The 20040-nt window shown below is 41.1% G+C and overlaps 1 long non-coding RNA gene across 1 annotated transcript in view; it reads left to right on the top strand.

The window, feature by feature from the left end:
- Positions 1-6225: 6225 nt before the first annotated feature.
- The window catches only part of LOC144225829 (uncharacterized), an 81732-nt gene continuing 67917 nt past the window's right edge, over positions 6226-20040 (top strand). Inside the window, exon 1 of the long non-coding RNA XR_013333409.1 lies at positions 6226-6298. This is a non-coding gene — a long non-coding RNA (uncharacterized LOC144225829). The remainder of the gene's footprint in view (positions 6299-20040) is intronic.

Genomic DNA, 20040 nt, shown 5'->3' with positions numbered 1-20040 from the left:
TTTCTGTTGTAGCGGCCGCCTTGGAAGGCAGGGAAGTGCCCTTTCCTGGACTGGCCAGGTAAGAATTAAAAAGCGTTATGAAATACAGGAGGATTTTTTTTGGGGTGGGGGGGAGGAGGGCTACTTAAAAGTCTTTTGACCTGTGATGCCCTCTCCATGCAAATTCTAAGTTATGATCAACTTACCCCTTTGTAAGTTGAAAACTGTATTTTTCTCTTTCTCAAATGTTCTTCTTCATTTCCCCTCTGGCCTTTTTAGAAATTTTTCCTAGAAACTCCCCATGATATTTTAATACCACAGATAAATTGTGTATTTGTTTATATTTTGTGCTCTCTGGTGGAACATTTGCTTATCATACAACCTATATCATATGTGTATTTGTGCTTTATAATTAGGAAGACTTAGATTTTTTCACCTCCAGTGACCAAAGTTTACCTTCATTGATAACTCAGGCTCTACCTGAACAGCTGACAAATTAGGAAGGGCCTGCTTCTGAGACTTCAGGCAGCTGTGGGAAATTTCAGTGTGTGGCCCCACACAGAAGGGGCTGAATGAACAGTGAGGCTCTGGAAAAGGAAATGTTTTATTCATTATAAATTAGAGAATTTTGAGAGCTGACATGCAGCATATTTTGTTTAAAAAAAAAGTTTAAATCACCCTCCAGATTTGGCAATATCAAAGTCGAGTGGGCAGAAGGCAGCACTGAGTGGTGCAACAGGACAGAAGAGAGAATGCCAACTTAGTGCACACAGAGAGCACTTAATAAGCAAGTACTGTGTGCCTCACCTCCACCTGCGTTATTCATTCAACTCTTCCAGCACGTTTCTTAAGTGCTGTTACCAAACTAATTTTATAGATGAGGACACTTTGCCTAGAGCTGTGAACCCTTGGGAGGGGCCAAGCCAGGGCACACAGCCAAGCTGAACTTCCAAGTCTGTGCCCTCACTCAAAGGTGATACCACCTGCTAGAATTCAAAAGAGGCTTGTCTGGGAATGAGTTCATTGCTGGCAAGGCAAGAAGCCATAGGAGGATTGGTGTCATTATTTTAAGCTTCTTCATATTTTTAGAGGATCCTGTTCCACTGTCTCCTGGTAACTCAAGGGTGCCTGTGTCTGGTATATCAGAGATGCATGTGCATGGCTGAGGGCTGAAATTTTGCTGGAAATTGTGTTGTAATATGTATCTATTATATGCTTCACATTTGTTTTACAGTATGTATGGTTTATATGGTTACAGTCAAGCTTGTGCATTTCTCCCAACTTTTGTCAGAGATCAGGCAGTGTTGGGCCAGCCTTCCAGGCCACCACCCTCCTTTTCACTGCCCTTTGGTGATGTTCCCATTCTAGGCTGGATCTCTTCTTTATATCCTCCCATTGTCCCCAGGATGAAAATCTAAGAGCAATTTTATTCTCTTTTGTTACTTTTTTATTCCTGACACTTAAAATCATTCTTAGCATATAGGAAGGACTCAGTATTTGTTGAACACATAAATGATGAGTGATTATAGAGGATCACTGATTTTCTTTATTTTTTATTTTATTATTATTATTTTTAATGTTTTATTTATTTCTAGGAGAGAGAGAGAGAGAGACAGCGTGAACAGGGGAGGGTCAGAGAGAGAGGGAGTCACAGACTCTGAAACAGGCTCCAGACTCTGAGCTGGCAGTCAGCACAGAGCCGATGCAGGGCTTGAACCCACGAACCGCGAGATCATGACCTAAGCAAAAGTCGGACGCTTAACCGACTAAGCCACCCAGGCGCCCCGAGGATCACTGATTTTCAGTGCTACCTTTGACCTTCACCATGGGGGTCACAGCGTATATAAATACAGACAGTAACCTCAACAACACATCGGTGAGTAATCACTTTGTCTTCACCCAGTGAAGTGGGTCATAAACCTTGGATTAATATGTCCTTAGATTTCTGTGACCAGGTGTTGGACTGAACACGTGCCTATAAAGCCTCAGACAAGTGTTAGTGAAGCACAGTCAAAGGTGATAAAATCTTTAACAGTAAAACATCAACAGTCGAAAGAGATGTCAACAGAATTTCTGGAAGGTAAGAAGCTTACAAAATCATCTTGGTGGAGGAAACAGAGCTGGAAACATGCTGATGGGAGCTGCACAAGAGTCCATTCCCCAGGGAACCAGTGGTGGTGGAGCCAGGTCCTACCACTCTGCGATTGTGCTCGTATCTTCCTGTCTTCTTCAGAGATGTCATGATGGCAGCTTGAAACTGGCCGTGTGGGGGCACAGATCAGGGCCTCCCTCCCTTCTCATTAGCTGGTTGTTAAGCATTTACCAGCACATCATTGAAAGGAAACCCATAGAAAATCCAAACTTTGGGTGTTCTAGTAAGAATGAAGGGTGAGCCCCCAAAAGAAAGACTAGAGATAATTAAAGGTCTAGGCCAGGAGTGCCAACTGGCCCTACTGCTTTTACCCTCTTTCAGCCTGCTACTTGGCGTTCACCTCAATGCAAAACCCTAGGGTGTTGTCCTCTAAAGCAGTGTTTTTTGAGTCTTAGCTTGCTTCATGATCACGCAGAGGCTTGTTCACACACAAATTGCTGGTCTCACTCCCGGAGTTTCTGATGTAGTTGTTCTTGAGTGGATAACCAGAATTTTCAGTTCATAAATTTCAGACAGTGCTGCTGCTGCTGGTCTGGGACCACACACTGAAGACCATATTCCAGAGGAATTAGAGGAGAACCTTAGTTTGGGCATTGGCCCTGCACATTCACATGCTTCTCATTTAGACACCTAGGTGTCCATCAGCTGGCTTCCTGCTCGGCGTCCTGAAGTCAGCATCCCATGCCGCACACTCTTCCATTGCAGACATCCCATTGGCTCTGCCATTCAGCTATGAGGCCTGTGGAGGAAACAAAGCCAATCAGACTGTAGCTTCCTAGAATCAGACTCATCTTTTCTGTAGGTATTAATCGTCCAAACAGGTCAATGTAACCTCTTCATTAATTTTCAACTTTACCATCAGCCTTTGGTCAAAACACAGATGATGTGATCATGTTTACGAAAAAAACTCTATGTGCTATTAATGTAAGAATAAAGAAAACGGCAGAGTTGGAAATCAAAATTTGGAAGACAGGTAGAAAAAGGACACAAATATAAACATTTTACATAGTGAACATCTACAGGAATGTTTAAAGTTAATAGCAAAATATATAGAATTTTAGATATATTATTCAACTTTACCCAGTCAGTAAAATGACTGGGAAATTTTGCATATCTCAAAAATTGAAACGATGAAGAAAGAAGTATCATGAAGAAATAAGCCCTCATTTTTTATAGTATGGAGTAGACTTAGTGAAGGAAAATAAAGAAATGGAGACATAAGCATATTATTTAGTGTATTGGAAGTAACAGCCAGAAGTAAAGACAGACATGGTGAAAAGCACTGACCTCTGAGGAGCAGATAGCCGGTGTGGAAATTGGGAAGAACGCTGGTGCTTCTCATTTTAAAACCCGTGCTGTCTTATAATTCCAATGGACAGCTGAATGTATTGTTCTTTTTTTAAAATGTCATTTCCATTGAGATGACTTCTTGTTAATAAGGACAGTCTCAAGCATTTATAGTTTACAGCTTTCTTTGAAAATGGACAGTGAATACACAAGCATTCTTAATATAGGAATTCTGGCGGAAAATATGCTATTCTTTGTAAATAAAACCNATTAATATGTCCTTAGATTTCTGTGACCAGGTGTTGGACTGAACACGTGCCTATAAAGCCTCAGACAAGTGTTAGTGAAGCACAGTCAAAGGTGATAAAATCTTTAACAGTAAAACATCAACAGTCGAAAGAGATGTCAACAGAATTTCTGGAAGGTAAGAAGCTTACAAAATCATCTTGGTGGCGGAAACAGAGCTGGAAACATGCTGATGGGAGCTGCACAAGAGTCCATTCCCCAGGGAACCAGTGGTGGTGGAGCCAGGTCCTACCACTCTGCGATTGTGCTCGTATCTTCCTGTCTTCTTCAGAGATGTCATGATGGCAGCTTGAAACTGGCCGTGTGGGGGCACAGATCAGGGCCTCCCTCCCTTCTCATTAGCTGGTTGTTAAGCATTTACCAGCACATCATTGAAAGGAAACCCATAGAAAATCCAAACTTTGGGTGTTCTAGTAAGAATGAAGGGTGAGCCCCCAAAAGAAAGACTAGAGATAATTAAAGGTCTAGGCCAGGAGTGCCAACTGGCCCTACTGCTTTTACCCTCTTTCAGCCTGCTACTTGGCGTTCACCTCAATGCAAAACCCTAGGGTGTTGTCCTCTAAAGCAGTGTTTTTTGAGTCTTAGCTTGCTTCATGATCACGCAGAGGCTTGTTCACACACAAATTGCTGGTCTCACTCCCGGAGTTTCTGATGTAGTTGTTCTTGAGTGGATAACCAGAATTTTCAGTTCATAAATTTCAGACAGTGCTGCTGCTGCTGGTCTGGGACCACACACTGAAGACCATACATATTCCAGAGGAATTAGAGGAGAACCTTAGTCTGGGCATTGGCCCTGCACATTCACATGCTTCTCATTTAGACACCTAGGTGTCCATCAGCTGGCTTCCTGCTCGGCGTCCTGAAGTCAGCATCCCATGCCGCACACTCTTCCATTGCAGACATCCCATTGGCTCTGCCATTCAGCTATGAGGCCTGTGGAGGAAACAAAGCCAATCAGACTGTAGCTTCCTAGAATCAGACTCATCTTTTCTGTAGGTATTAATCGTCCAAACAGGTCAATGTAACCTCTTCATTAATTTTCAACTTTACCATCAGCCTTTGGTCAAAACACAGATGATGTGATCATGTTTACGAAAAAAACTCTATGTGCTATTAATGTAAGAATAAAGAAAACGGCAGAGTTGGAAATCAAAATTTGGAAGACAGGTAGAAAAAGGACACAAATATAAACATTTTACATAGTGAACATCTACAGGAATGTTTAAAGTTAATAGCAAAATATATAGAATTTTAGATATATTATTCAACTTTACCCAGTCAGTAAAATGACTGGGAAATTTTGCATATCTCAAAAATTGAAACGATGAAGAAAGAAGTATCATGAAGAAATAAGCCCTCATTTTTTATAGTATGGAGTAGACTTAGTGAAGGAAAATAAAGAAATGGAGACATAAGCATATTATTTAGTGTATTGGAAGTAACAGCCAGAAGTAAAGACAGACATGGTGAAAAGCACTGACCTCTGAGGAGCAGATAGCCGGTGTGGAAATTGGGAAGAACGCTGGTGCTTCTCATTTTAAAACCCGTGCTGTCTTATAATTCCAATGGACAGCTGAATGTATTGTTCTTTTTTTAAAATGTCATTTCCATTGAGATGACTTCTTGTTAATAAGGACAGTCTCAAGCATTTATAGTTTACAGCTTTCTTTGAAAATGGACAGTGAATACACAAGCATTCTTAATATAGGAATTCTGGCGGAAAATATGCTATTCTTTGTAAATAAAACCCTGGCCTGGCACAGAATGCTCACCTGAACTAAAATTATTACCAGCTGGCTGATAATTGACTGAATGATTTCATTTGCCAACTAGCTCTTTGAGTTTTTGGAGACTGCCTGTAATAATATAAGCAAATCAAGAGGGTTTTAGCTTCTACATCAGTGGCTTCTAATAGACCCCAAAACAGATTGCAAATAGTCCCAACACCCAGACACCTTAAGGCTGTTTAAAATCAGAATCCACACATTACCAGCTTTAGCACATGTCGACAATGTGCTGCCCTATAAACTACCTTATGATTTGAAGAAAATGGTATTTTTTAGTCTGTCAATTTCCAGCTATAAATAGGTGCATTTGTTCAATGTCTTATAAAGGCTATAATGGTTTCTGGCTTTATGTTTGTCTTGTGTTTGGGCAGATCATATTTTTGATTAGAATTTGAGAAGAGAGATTAAGAGCTAGTACTATGAAATCCTACACGAGATTGCATCCAGTTGCCTTTCTGTCGGCTAAATTCATTTGTTGTTGATTTTGTCCTTCAATAGCAGTAAATGGTTAATGATACCATTGTCCACCTTTCATTTCAAGGTGCAAACTTTTACTACATAAGCGGCTTGATGGCCTTCCTTTGCCAAAACGTGTATTTATTCATCAGTTTTATGATCTGTAATGATCAGAAATGAGTCATGCCTCCATCTCTGTAGCTTTCAGGACCCTGACACAATGATAATGACCGCTATTTTGCATTCTAGGTGGCTGTTATTTAACATGTAAGACCTTCTACAGGAAGATAGTGGAGAAGAATTTCTCTATCAGCTGAGACAGCCTGGCAGGGTAAGTGCTAAAAATGGACACTTCATTTTTCTCTGTCACCAAGGATGGAACAAAGAGGCACACACAGGCCATTGAAGTGTATTTTTAGGAGGTGTTGAATGGTTAGGAGGAACCACAAGAATACTGTTTCCAAAGAATCTGCATGCATTTTGCTACTTTGTCAATGGCAGGTGGCTGGGAAGAAGGGGATGGGACTGCTGAGATGGCATTGAATTTCCTGGGCCATATAATTAATTAAATATCCCTTGGATCATTATTGATCCTGTTTTTGATAGATTCAGTTTGTTCTTCTAAGTATGTGAAAAAAATGAAAAGGAGAAATAACTGATGATTAATTTTCTATTTAAAAAGTTTTCTTAGAAAATTGAAGGAGGTTTTTATTTTTATAGTTGAAGACAATGACTTCAGTTCTTTGCTCTAGTTTGGAATATTTTTTCCTTCTAATTTTGGAGTCATTGGAGGTCTGTGTATAGGTATTGTTGATCCCAGTGCATTGGGCTTCATTGAAGTGATGTTGTGCATCAGCTCTTGGAAAGTACTGTGCGTTTACGTTTCTTATTGAATAAAAAATAACGTTTTCCTTCTTGTCTCCAGAAATGCTTCTTCCATCCTTGAAACAATATCCCCAATGGATCTAGAAAAGCCGAGGGTATAGAATATTTTTGGTATAGATTGGTTTGGTAAGATAGAAACAGAAAATAAGCATTAATTACTTTTTGGACTAGATAGGTATGTGCTCTTATACCATTTAACTTCTCTCACCTTCTAATGTTTACACCTGTAAAATATTAACTAGATGATTTCCCAAGGACTTTTTTGATTCTAAAATTTAGAGTTTATCAAGAAATTGGACAGTTGTGCTGGTGAGGATGTTTCCAAAATGCATAGATGTTGGTTATTAGTAGAGGGTATGGAAAAGAGCTTGGCTTCCCCCTGTCTGGTCTGTGGGCTCACAGAGGGCAGGTGTGGCTACTTTCTTTGGAAGCACTTTCCAGCTTTCTGCAGTCACTGCCTTGGTCAATGCTGATGCTTAGTTCATGTGAATTCAGACCCTGGGTGGGAGCGGCTGCAGTAGCTTTTGGGGTCACTGTGTTGTGTATTTTCTCTCACACTAAGGGGACCACAAGGTCATCAGGAAGAAGGAACATATTCTGTAGTCCCTTCTATATTTTTAAGGACATGATCATAAGGACATGCACTGATGGAGTTGCAGAATGAAATGACAGTGTTGGCCTTTGTAGTTGCAGGGAGGGTGTCTGGGGTAGGGTCATAAGCTTTCAGACCCAGGGTCATTTAAATGATGGTGCTGACAAAGAACAGGATTGAGGCTACTGAGAAAAGGCTGTGGGGGGTTGGGAGGCTGCTGGGAATCAAAAGTATGCAGGTGAGGCTCTTGTTTCTCTGAATTCCTACTCCTTTGATCTTCACCCATTTCTTTTTCCTTCCAGAGCAAAGCTTCAATTCTACTCAGTTTCCTCTGCTCTTTATTTGCAATTCCCCCTGTTTATGCCACCCTCAGAAATAAGTGGGCATACCTGTCCTTCACAATATGTTACCAAAATTCAACCCTCCTTTTGTTCTTTTAGCCTTTATTTTAAAAATAAATAATTGGAGATGAATGCAAACCACCCATCATGATTTACTTTAAAAAAGTCATGTTATGATTATTTGGAGGGGAAGATTCATATTAGCTAACACGAGTTATGAATCATTAAGGCAGAAGGAAACTTCCGGGGAGAGCAGAGCAGAAATTGGATTTGCTCTGACACAGTGAGAATGCCATCAAAATGTGCAGTGACATTTGTACATGTCATAAGGTGATTATTCTGCATCTAAGCTCTGACAAGGTCAGACCTCAGGTGCTGTCTTTAAGATTAAGAAAATCAGGGTTGACAACAGTAGGCTGAGTTTAAAGAAATTCAGATGTTTAAGCATTGAGGAGATTGTTTTGAGAGCAGAATGTGGGACAAAGAATAGAGTCATGATGCAGAGATTGCCTGTGGATGAAAACGAGAAGAGATATACACATGGGACAGTAGTTCAATTGCGGAACAGTGATGCCGGCCATAATACAGAAAGCACTTGCACGTAGGCTACTGAAAGGCTCAGGATGTTTTATTTTTATTTTTTTAATGTTTATTTATTTTTGAAAGAGAGAGAGAGCAAGAGAGAGCGAGTGAACATGAGTGGGGGAAGGACAGAGGCAGAGGGAGACACAGAATCCAAAGTAGGCTCAAGACACCAGGCTCGAACTCATGAACCATGAGATCATGACCTGAGCTGAAGTTGGATGCCTAATGGACTGAGCCACCCATGTGCCCCTGAAAGACTCACTATGTTTAAGAAAGTAAATTTAAAAGAATAATTATGCAGGATTGAAAGAGGGTGTTATATTTCTGCCTATGCATATGCATATCCATTGATCTAATCCAATAAAAAAATATCAAATTAATACTAAATGCATAGAGTTAAAATGAAGATTATACCAAGATAATTTTGTGAAAGCAGAACAAAGTTGGAGACCTTGCATTGCCTGATTTCAGGACTCACTATGAAATTTGCAGTAACCAAGATAGTGTTGTGTTGGTGTGTGAATAGACATACAGATCAAGGGAACAGAACAGAGACACCAGTAAATGGTTCACACATATTTGTCAATTGATTTTCATCAACGGTGACAAGGCAATTAAATGGGAAAAGGAGAGCCTTATAAAAAATAGTGTTAGGACAATTGACTATCCAAATGGAAAATAAATAAATATCAGCTCTCTCCTCATGCAGTACACAAATAATAAACCACGATAGTTCGTAGACATAAGTGTAAAAGCAAAAATTAAAAGTCTTCCAGAGGAAACTATCTCTCTGACCTATGGCAAGCAAAGGTAGCATGCAAACCAACTCTAGGAATATGTAGAAAAACAGGGTGGCATCTAAATTAAAAACTTCTGCTCTTCCAATGAAAACAGCAAGAAAATAAAGAAGGCAAGCCACAGATTGGGAGAAAACCTTTGTAATATGTATACACTTGTCAAACGTTTTGTATTCAGAACACGTAAAGAACACTTACAACTCAATGATAGGAACTAACTCAACACAATTTAAAAGGCTTCAGATTTGAAGAAACACTTCACAAAAGAAGATGGACAAATGCTGGTCAATACATAAAAAGATACTCAACATCATTAGTTATCAGGAAAATGCAAATTAAAACCACAGTGAGATGCTTTTAGACACCACTAAAATGAGAAACCCCAAAAGTACCAAGAATTTGGCAAGAATACAGAACAGCTAGAACTTTCCTAGATTACTTTTGGTAACTTAAAATATAAGCCCATGGTGAGAAAAAACTTGACAGTTTTTACATTGTGAAATACAAACTTATCATATGACCCAGCAATCCCCACTCGTATACATTTACCACAGATAAATGAAACATTTGTTCTTGCAAATACTTACGTATATGTGCTCTGAGCAGCTTCACTCCTCATAGTCACAAATCTAAAGTATCCAGGTCTCCATCCACAGGAGAAGAGGTAAACAAACTGGTATACTCACAGCTTAGAACATTATTCAGTATTTAAATGGACTGATCTTTTCATTTGTGTAAAACATAGATGAATATGAGGAACATAATTGTGATGGTTAATTTTATGTGCCAACTAGGCTGGGCCATAGTGTCCAGGTATGTGGTCAAAAATTATTCTGGATGTTTCTGTGATGGTGTTGTTTGGATTATATTAACGTTTCATTGATATCATTTATTTATTTATTTAAAAATTTTGTTTTAAATGTTTTATTTATTTGAAAGAGAGAGAGAGAGAGAGACAGTGTGAGCAGGGGAGTGTTCAGAGAGAGAGGGAGACATAGAGTCCAAAGACAAGCTCCAGGCTCTGAACTGTCAGCACAGAGCCCAATGCAGGGCTCGAACCCATGAACCGTGAGATCATGACCTGAGCTGAAGTCGGACGCCCAACCAGCTGAGCTACCCAGGCACCCCTCATTGATGAACATTTAAATCAGTGCACTTTGAGAAAAGCAGACCGCTCTCCGTAATATGAGTGGGCCTTGTCTAGTAAGTTGAAGACTTTGTAGTACAAAGCAGAGCTCCTCTGAGGGAGAGGACAGTCTGTCAGCAGAAGGCCTGGGACTTGCGGTGCAATATCGTTCTTTCCTGGGGTTCCAGCTTGTTGGCCTACCCCATATATTTTGCACTTGCCAGCCTCTAAAATTGTACGACCCAATTGTATAACCCTATACAAATACACACACACACACACACACACACACACACACGTATCCTACTGATCCTGCTTCTCTGAAGAACACTGACTAATACATTTATGCTTAAATAGACAAGCTCTACACAAAAGCATGCATACAGCTGACCCTTCAACAATGTGAGTATGAACTGCACAGGTCCACTTATATGCAGATATTTTTCTGATAAAAACAGCACAGCTCTGTAAATGTATTTTCTCTTCCTTATGATTTTAATGACATTTCCTTTTCCCTGTCTTTATTGTAACAACATAGCATGTAATATGTACAACATATAAAATACTTGTTAACCAACTGTTTATATTGTGTGTAAGCCTTCTTTCTGATCAACAATAGGCTATTGGTAAAGTTTTCAAGGGAGTAGAAAGGTAGACGTAGATTTTCATTATATCCTTAATCCTAGGTTGTCCAAGGATCTCCTGTACTGTATGTTTCTATTTATATGACCCTCTGGAAAAGCCACATTTAATCTGTGGTGAGAGAAAACAAGTCAGGTGTTTCCTGTGGCTGGAATTTGGGGAGAATGGGACACAGGTTACATTTGGAAGATGTTCTTTATTTTGATTGTAGAAGTGATTACACTTGTACATGAATTTGTCAAAATTCACCAAGAGGTGCACTTATAATGGGTGTATTTATCATATGCAAATTATGCCTATGTAAACCTGATTTTTAAAATACAAAGTTTTGGGAAACCTCAGTAGGTTGTGTCTGACTCTTGGTCTCAGCTCAGGTGTTGATTTCAGCATCATGAGTTCAGTCTCTGCATAGGACTCCATGTGTCCTTAAAAAAACAAAAAACAAAAAAGAAAAAAACCCAAAGATTAAAAGAAAGGGGAAGTTTTGCACAGGCTTAGGGCTGTTTCACGAGGAAATAAATGAAGGCATTTCTACATGGTGAAGTGTGGAGGACACGATTTGTTTGGCACTGTGGAGGGAAGATTCTGAGGTTATCTCAGGGCTTGAACACTAGTGATGGAGAAAACATCCCAAAATTGAGCCCAAATTGGGAGTAGAAAAAGCAATGGAGAAACTTAAATACAATTANGAGAGAGACAGCGTGAGCTGGGGAGGGTCAGAGAGAGAGGGAGATACAGAATCTGAAACAGGCTCCAGGGTCTGAGCTGGCAGTCAGCACAGAGCCCGATGCGGGGCTCGAACCCACGAACCGCGAGATCATGACCTAAGCGAAAGTCGGACGCTTAACCAACTAAGCCACCCAGCCGCCCCCTTCAGCCTCTATTTTAATACCTCTTGTGATAGGAAGCTCACTCCCTCAAGATACCATTCCATTCATAGAAAGCCTTCCTGAAATGCAAGGCATTCTTATGCACAGCATTTCTTTAAATTCTACAGATTGATTCTAGTTTTATGAAATACCCACAGGAAACTTACATTTCTTCATTTTATCCCATTGATATCTGGAAAAGCATAATGTTCCCCATGAATTCTCTATTTCCTTGGTTGAAAATGTCCTGTTCCTGTAGCTCCTTATGGAATATTTCTTCTCACAGAATAATGCTAAACATTTTATCATGACAAGCATCCAATCATCTAAATTCTGGTTAATTTTTTTAAAAGTTTCACCTCCTGTCACTGTCTGATACCTCTCCTATGTGCTAGCCATGCTAAAATACCTGTGGTTTGTCACTCTTTCTAGGTGACGTATTTGGAGGCATTCTTTCTCCTGTGAAGAGCTTTCCTACCCAGCAAATGGCATCATTTTTTAGGACTTGGTCTCATGACTCCTGCTCGGGAAGTCCTCCCAGATCCCTCCAGGGTGGGACAGCTTCCCCTCACTCCTCCCCCTCACTGGCTACTGAAGGAAGGCAGCAGCTTTCGTGTTGCTGTGCGTATTCCCGAGATGCATGAAAAGGATATTTGACCAATGTCCTGGGAATGCGTAGACTCAGCCTTGACTCTAGATACTAGACCAGCCCTGACTTCCAGGCTCCTTGTGTTAATTACAATGCACCGGGCTTACAGGCATGAAAATAAGTGAGGAAATATGCTATCATCAAGTGTCAGGCTTACTTTTGTGTCCCCAGGAAGTCACAGGTGCCAGAGCTGAGCTATTCAAGATAGTGAGCTTTCAGCCTCACTTGCTCTGATCCACAAGGTCATATGTATTCTTTGTAAGTTATTTCCCTCAGGCTGCCCTTCATTCCACTTTCTCTTTGTTCCCTCCTTGACCTCTGGCTTTCAGCCTCTGACATGCTTCTGACCTCTTCCATTTCTCTTCTCCTTACTGATGCCAGATGCTGGAACCCCTCTCTCCTGTTTTCACTCTGGCCTTGTCAGTTCTGTCCCTGGACCCTGTCTACACCACAGCATGATGTTTTCTTTTCATCCTGTGTTGCTATCACTGCGTCACGGTCAGTGCTGAGCATAAGTGGTAACACATGATGCGAATTGAAGCCACGGATGGAGATAGAGATGTCTGGGACCTGGTAACCAAGGGAGAAGAGTGGGTCTGGAAGCAAGTAATCCTTCTGAAGGGTAAGGAAAGGTGCACTGGACAAATCCAGACAGGTCAAGGTCAGGAGAGACACAGATTGTGAGAAAAGAGCCTCCATCAGGAGAAAACCCAGGTGAGAGTATGTGACCAGGGACAACACAAAGCCTGGAGGCTACTCGGCAGTTGGTCAAAGTCCAAGCAGGTAGCAACTGTTTTCTGGCCCCTGAGCGGATATGAGGAGGGTTGTGCCCCCTGTTTTTCTGAGAGAGCAGCAAGGGGGTCACAACCCTGCCCTCAGTCTGTTTACACTTGAGCTGGGGACACTTGCAAAATAGCAGTTCTATCTCTTTGTGACAAAGCCGTGACTATGGCAGTGTACATGCTCCGGGACACTTAGCAGGGACCCCAGTCCTGCTCCCACCTGTCTGAATTCTGGTAGCCTTCTGTCCAGTTCCCTGCCCACTACCAGTCTCGGGCTTGCCCTCCTTCTGCCGTAACCTCCCCTCTGTCCTCCCCAGTCTGGGGCTTGCTCTCCCTCTGCTGTGACCTCCCCTCTGCCCCTCCTCCCCCCAAGTCTGGGACTTGCCATCCCTCTCCCATGACCTCCTTTCTGTCCAATCTGCCGTCCGCCCTCCGTTCAGGCTGCATGGCTGGACCAGGTAACAACACTATTCTCTCTGCTGCTTAGCAATCCTTTTATTTACATCACGTTCACCTTCTAATTCATCATCTGAGTGGCTGTTCCAGTCTTGTCGCTTCCAATCAAACTCAGATCCTTGATCCTCACCACATGACCTCGTCTCCCATTTTCCTGAGCAGATTGAGGTCACCTAGTGAGAACTCCTTCATCTCTTCAACTCCTGCAGCCTTCCAAAATGCCACCCTGCTGCATCTAATTATTTCTGTGCTTTTGCTCACCCCTTTTCTTTCCTTATGACTTAGGAAAATAGGTAACCTTCTTCCATGATGCTGACACCCCACCCCTGTGCTTCGCCCCCTGCCCCTTCCTTCTGTGGTTCTCCTCTGCTTTCCTGCCTCTCCTTGGAACCTCAGTTTCTTCCTCTGCCTCTGCTGCATTTTTGGTACCAGAATGCATGCATATGTGCCGCATTCAATCTGAAAATATCTTTTCCAGATCCTGCGTGCCCCCTTACCCTTTAATTTACCATTTCCTTCCTGTCCTCACCAAACCCATAGACACGTGGAAACATCCCATGTTTATTTGACAATGTGTTGGTAACTTAAGAAAGGAGCATTTGACTTGTGTATCTCTGTTGTTCTGATTTCTTTCCATATAACACCTGCCTATCTGGGCTGCTTTAATTACTAAATAAACAATAAATGACCCTCTGAAAGTGATAGCAGAATGCCTGGTGAAGGAGAGTAACACACACCTGCAAAATATGTCTCTTTGGCATACTGAGTATTCTGAGCTTGCTATATATAGGAAACAGTGGACAACTGAGTAGAAGTTACCCTTTTGTAAGAGGTATTTACATGTACATGGCGAGTCTCCATCTGTAGGAGAGTCTCCCTCCCTGTACCAGGAAGAGGTTGGCTGCCTCTCCAGAAAGGCTTATGAATGGATGAGGCAGGGACTAGACATAGAACCTTACACTGTTTACTGTCTTTGTTACCTGTCAACCCTCGTTACTGGCCACTGTTTTCCTGGTAACCTTCCATAACTGCCTCCTTTGTCCCCACGTCTTGTCTGTACCTAGAGATGGCATTCAAGGTGGTGGCCTGGGCCATTTCAGGGACTTGCTCTTTTCCTACATTTCTCCATGTACATAGGAAGCACACAAGTTATGAAACATGTTTGCTTTTCTCCTGTTAATCTGTTTTTTATTATGGAGGGGGGATGTCAGCCAAGAACCTGGAAGAATAGAGGAAAAATTATTTTTCTTCCCCTACACCAGCAAAAAGTAATCACTCAAATGTTAATTATCCTTATTAAGCCATCTTCCTGACTCAGTAGTCCTGTCCTAGTATCCATAATTTCTAGTTAAATCAAGTTGCTAATATTGGGCTTTGCACATTGATGAGCTGCCAGGTATGAACGTGGTCATGAGAATAACGAGCCAAACGGAAGGTCAGAGTTGAGCCCTTATTCACTTATTACAACTGTGCAGGCAAGAAACCAAAAAGAGGCACCCATTCCCTGGTATTCCAGTTTCCCCCTAATAAACAGCACCTGGAGAGGTTCATGTGAAGGTAGCACAGATGGGGGGAGATTTTCTCCCAACCTCTGAATGAAGGACTCATGCATGTTTATGAACCCTAGGTCTGGGGAGAGACCACAGGGACAGGGCTGGAAGTGGGGAGGTGCTGAGTCAGAGGGGAGTCCTTAGCCAACGTCCCCTTGGGGATGAGAGTGCCTGCTTTAGGAGTGTAGATACGCAGGTGAGCATATCTAGCCTAGGCTGGGGGGCACCCCACCTTCCCAGTCTTTGACTGCTACTCCCTCCAGAAAACTGTAGTGAGGGAACAACTAAGGTTTCAAAATAAGCAAGAGTATTCAAAAAGTTAGGAATAATCAACAATTTAAGAAGAATTTTCTAAGAAAGCTGCTTGTTTAGATACTAATTTGGTTAATATCCAATAGACGTTTCCTGTTCCACCAGAGAGAAATTATTTGCATCTGTACTAGGCAAATATCTTTGCATTAACCTTTGCCTCTCAGACTTGTAAATTGCTCAGACAATAAAACTCATGTATAGCATTGCACTGAAAAGAAAAAACAGTGCTGTCTTACCTGTTTCCAAGTTTGAGATAATTTTTCTGACACCATGAAACATGGTTATTCTGACCTACCTTACACGGTTATTGTAGTAAATAAGGAATTGTATGTTAAGCCCATACAAATTATATAGTGATCACTCATATGCCAGGTGCTGTTACTATTAGTAGATAGCCACGGATTCTCCTCCAAAATCTTTACAGCTTGATTCTCCCTGCACTATTCAACTGAAATGTTCTGTTGGAAGGGACATCTTGATTGCTAAGTTAATTGGCCTGTTTTCAGATATCACCATTACCATATTTCCCTCTAACATTGGGCCCAATTATCTCCCATTTCTTGATAATTTTTCCTTCTTCCTGTCCCTTCTTATGAAATCATGTTTTCTGACCCACTCTCCTCCATCAGCATTTGCATGTGAGCATCCCTGCAGTGATTCAATATCCTCTATATCCTTCTTTCCATGCTTTTGTATCTCAGAGAACCATATTTCTAGCCATCCCCTCTATATCAATTATGGGCATATTTTCATTTGCTTCTGGGAAATTTTATCAGCATTTTACATTTACATTTATGTTTACCTGTACATTTTATCAGCATTTTACAATGAGCCCATCTTATCTTACTATAACAACTCCTGTTTTAGGATTATTGTTTGTCTAATTTCTGAGAAGCAACCAATATTCTAAGACATTAACTATATTCTAAGACACTCTTCACTATAACTTTTGACTCTTCCTCTCCTTTATTCTCCACAGCTAATCAATTGCCCAAAGTCTTTGGCTTTTGCTTTAAAACATTTGCTCTCCCATGTGAAACCCCAAACTCGCACATTGTGGTAGACGGCAACTAGTATGGTCCCAAGATGAACTCTGCCAGTATTTATGCATTTTCCCAGTAGTGTACCAAAGGGAATGGGGGCAATTAGCCTTGGAATGCAGGCATTTCTCATAGAGAATTTTAAAATAGTGATAAAATCAACTGTCTGCTTTTTGTTATTACCATGTACTTCAATTTGAAACCGTGTCAGCGATAGCATACTTCTCCTGCGGGGATGATGCCCTCCCGATACATCCCCACTGGGCTGAACACTCTTGTAGTTACTTTGGGACAGAACATTAGCAATCATGATTTGTTCAAAGGCTGATAACATGTACACACTAGAGCTCATCCTCGCAATGTTTGTTTTTGTGGGGCTCCCTTTCAATGCTTGGCCAGGATGCTGTAAGAAGCCCTTGCCACTCAGTAATGCCTGAGGAGCTCTGCTCAATAGCCCTACCTGAGTTCCTAGCTTTTTGTAAACCTAACAACAAAGTCTCTTACTTCATCCAGTTATGCTGCAGATCTACTAACGATCTTAAATTATGCATCATCCAAAATAGTTTTTATGTATTATGATAGTACAAAAACAGAAAAGACATAAAAATAGCTGATATAGTCATGTTCTGAGAAATATAACTGCAATAAGAATTGGATTTCTTTAGGTCAACATCAATCAACTTTGTGACAAATATAAAAAGTTACTGGTAATTGGCAGGAAGAATTGAGGGTTTTCCAAACTTAATCTGAATTAATGTTTATAGAATACCAACATTCTTATTTTCTGATGTAAAACCCAGCAACATTTAGCATATGGGCAGATCTACAAAGAAGTCAGTAAACCTGAGTGACTTGCATAGTTCTTACGATTTAAAAAAATTTTTAGAAATTCTTTTTTGGAGAATAAAAATACCCAACACTGAAATATCAGAATGTATGAATATAAAGCAACATGCAGCCCCTATCCTCAAGAAACTTTCAATCATTTGGGAAATTGGACATATACATTAAAAATTTTTAGTGTAAGAGTTAAACAGTAATGTTTGGTAAAAGACAAAGAGGTAATTCTAGGAATTCTGTGCTTAAGTGAAGTAAACACTACACTTTTTTTTACACTTCTGTAAAATATACAAAAGAAAGGTAAGTGCCTGCAACTCAGAAAAATGCATTTTTCTTTGAGTCCATATAGAGAAATATTGAGATAAAATATTGGAATGTGGGTAAGTGTCAGACTGTGAAATACCATGTACCTTCCATGTTCACCTAACACATCAAAAATTCTAATTTTAGTTGTATGCAGCTAGGCAAGACTAAAACGTTTTTCATATTTAAACATTTTTTCCCTTTTAATCAAAGTTTGAGCAATCCAAAAAGTTGCCAAAAATAGTATGGATCATTCGTTCTGTAGGGGTAGAAAAAGTTTTCCTTCCTACCCTCTAGGCTTTCTGCATGTCCTAATGATTAAATTGAAATTCAGGAGAAAAACAAATTTCATAGGTGCAGGAGCCCCACAAAGGCGTGTGAGTCTGTCAGAAAGGCAGTTGAGACTTCTGTGCTATCCTGAGCTAAGGAGAAGGGGGTGTGGGTCTGGGACTTCAAAGGGGAGGAAGACAATCCATAGAACAGGGGAGAGCAAATGTTTGGTAAACAGATGTTTGGCCTGCCATGCAGATAAGTCTTTCCCAAGTAAAGAAGTTATCTCTGGCTTTGGGAGGAAGAATTACCTGTCCTCAAGGTTCCTCTAGCTACAATGACATGAGAGAGATTAATTTCATATGTATGGGGATCCACACAGACATGGAAATTCCAGACAGTCAGGCAAGATGAGGTACACATGCCATCCGGAACTGAGATGAAAGGGGGTAGGATCTGGGACTTCAGAGGGAAGGTACGCAGTTCATGGGGCACTAAGAGCAGATACTTGGTAATTAGACATTTGCCCTGCTGAATAGATGGGTCACTCAGGTAAAATCTATCTCTGTTAATACCCTTATTATTTTGGGAAAGACCACTAATTTAGATTCTTCTCTATAGTTAAAGGAGGGGCATTTTTTTTTCCCCTGGGCCTTCAGCTCAAATTGCCTTCAGCTCAAATTAGTCCACAAACCAAGTGGCCCATCTTGAGGGGCCTGTGCTTGCCCTCTACACTGGGAATAGCCCTTCCTGGATTGCGCCCCCATCTATATTTTTTTAGATGGACAAGGGAGAAGTAAAAAGCTCTTCTTGAGTCTGTTGGTTTTGATTGTCTTGATTGTTAGGCCTTGATGAAATAACCCACATGCCAAAGTGGCACATTCTGGGGTGGCTCTTCCTGAACTCCATCAGTTCACTTTACAAATGATTATTAATGGGCTCTTACTCTGTGATAGGACTGGAGACTTACTCTGGGAGGTGCTGAGACTCTAAGAGTGAGGAAGATAAACATACTGTTCTTCACCGAGCCAAGAATCTGGAGCATAAGGCAACTAAACTAGTACTTACAGTACAGTGGGCTACAGTAGGGCAATTTGAGGTATTGTATAAACAGATAGGTGAAGCTAAGTTTGGTAAAGGAGGGTCAGAGAAGGTTTATTGGAAATGAGATGACAGAGAACTGAGGGCAAGTGGGGGCTGGCCAGAGAAGAGGAGGCAAAGGAACTTCACATACAAGAGCCTAGACACTAGAAAGAGCAAGAAGGTTTTGAAGAACTGAGGTATTTCTTAGAATAGTCTTACAGAAAAGATGAATATGCCTCTATATATATGTATATTATCTATATCAGTGTGTAACTTTATCAATCTATATCTGTCTATTATCTATCTATCTACCAAGGGATATAAAATTTATGTAAAACTATAGCTTGTTTAATTGAAAGTTGATGGTTGAAAGAAAGCTAGAGGGAGTTTTCATTCTCGGGTGAATGTATATCATGCTCCATGTCTCTGTACTTGTCCTGGTTTGTCCAGTTCAACAGTTCAACTAACATATTCAGGAAGTACGATGATTGGGATGTTGAGATTTTGAGATAAAAAGTCAGGGATTCAGGATGCAGTCATGGAGAAAACGCATCATGGGGATTCAGTGTTGTGTCGAGTGCTGTGTGCTCAGAGCTTATATACTGGATTCTGAACACACTGGGCTGCAGCAGCTCAGAGAGGACACTACACCTGGGCTAAGACAATAGGGATGACTGATAATCAAGCTGTGCTGAACCATGAATCTGCTCTACTCAGTTTTTTATTTTTTTATATTTTGATGTTTTATTTATTTTTGAGAGAGAGAGAGACAGCGTGAGCAGGGGAATGTCAGAGAGAGAGGGAGACACAGAATCCGAAGCAGGATCCAGCCTCTGAGCTGGCTGTCAGCACATAGCCCAACACGGGGCTCGAACCCACAACCGCAAGATCATGACCTGAGCCGAAGTCAGACGCCTGACCGACTGAGCCACTCAGGCGCCCCCCCCCCCC

This window comes from Crocuta crocuta, unplaced genomic scaffold (genome assembly GCF_008692635.1).
Source record: "Crocuta crocuta isolate KB4526 unplaced genomic scaffold, BGI_CrCroc_1.0 scaffold1044, whole genome shotgun sequence".
In the NCBI taxonomy this organism is placed as follows: domain Eukaryota; kingdom Metazoa; phylum Chordata; class Mammalia; order Carnivora; family Hyaenidae; genus Crocuta; species Crocuta crocuta.
The sequence above is the reverse complement of the archived record's forward strand: the minus strand, read 5'-3'. Positions and strand labels throughout refer to the sequence as shown.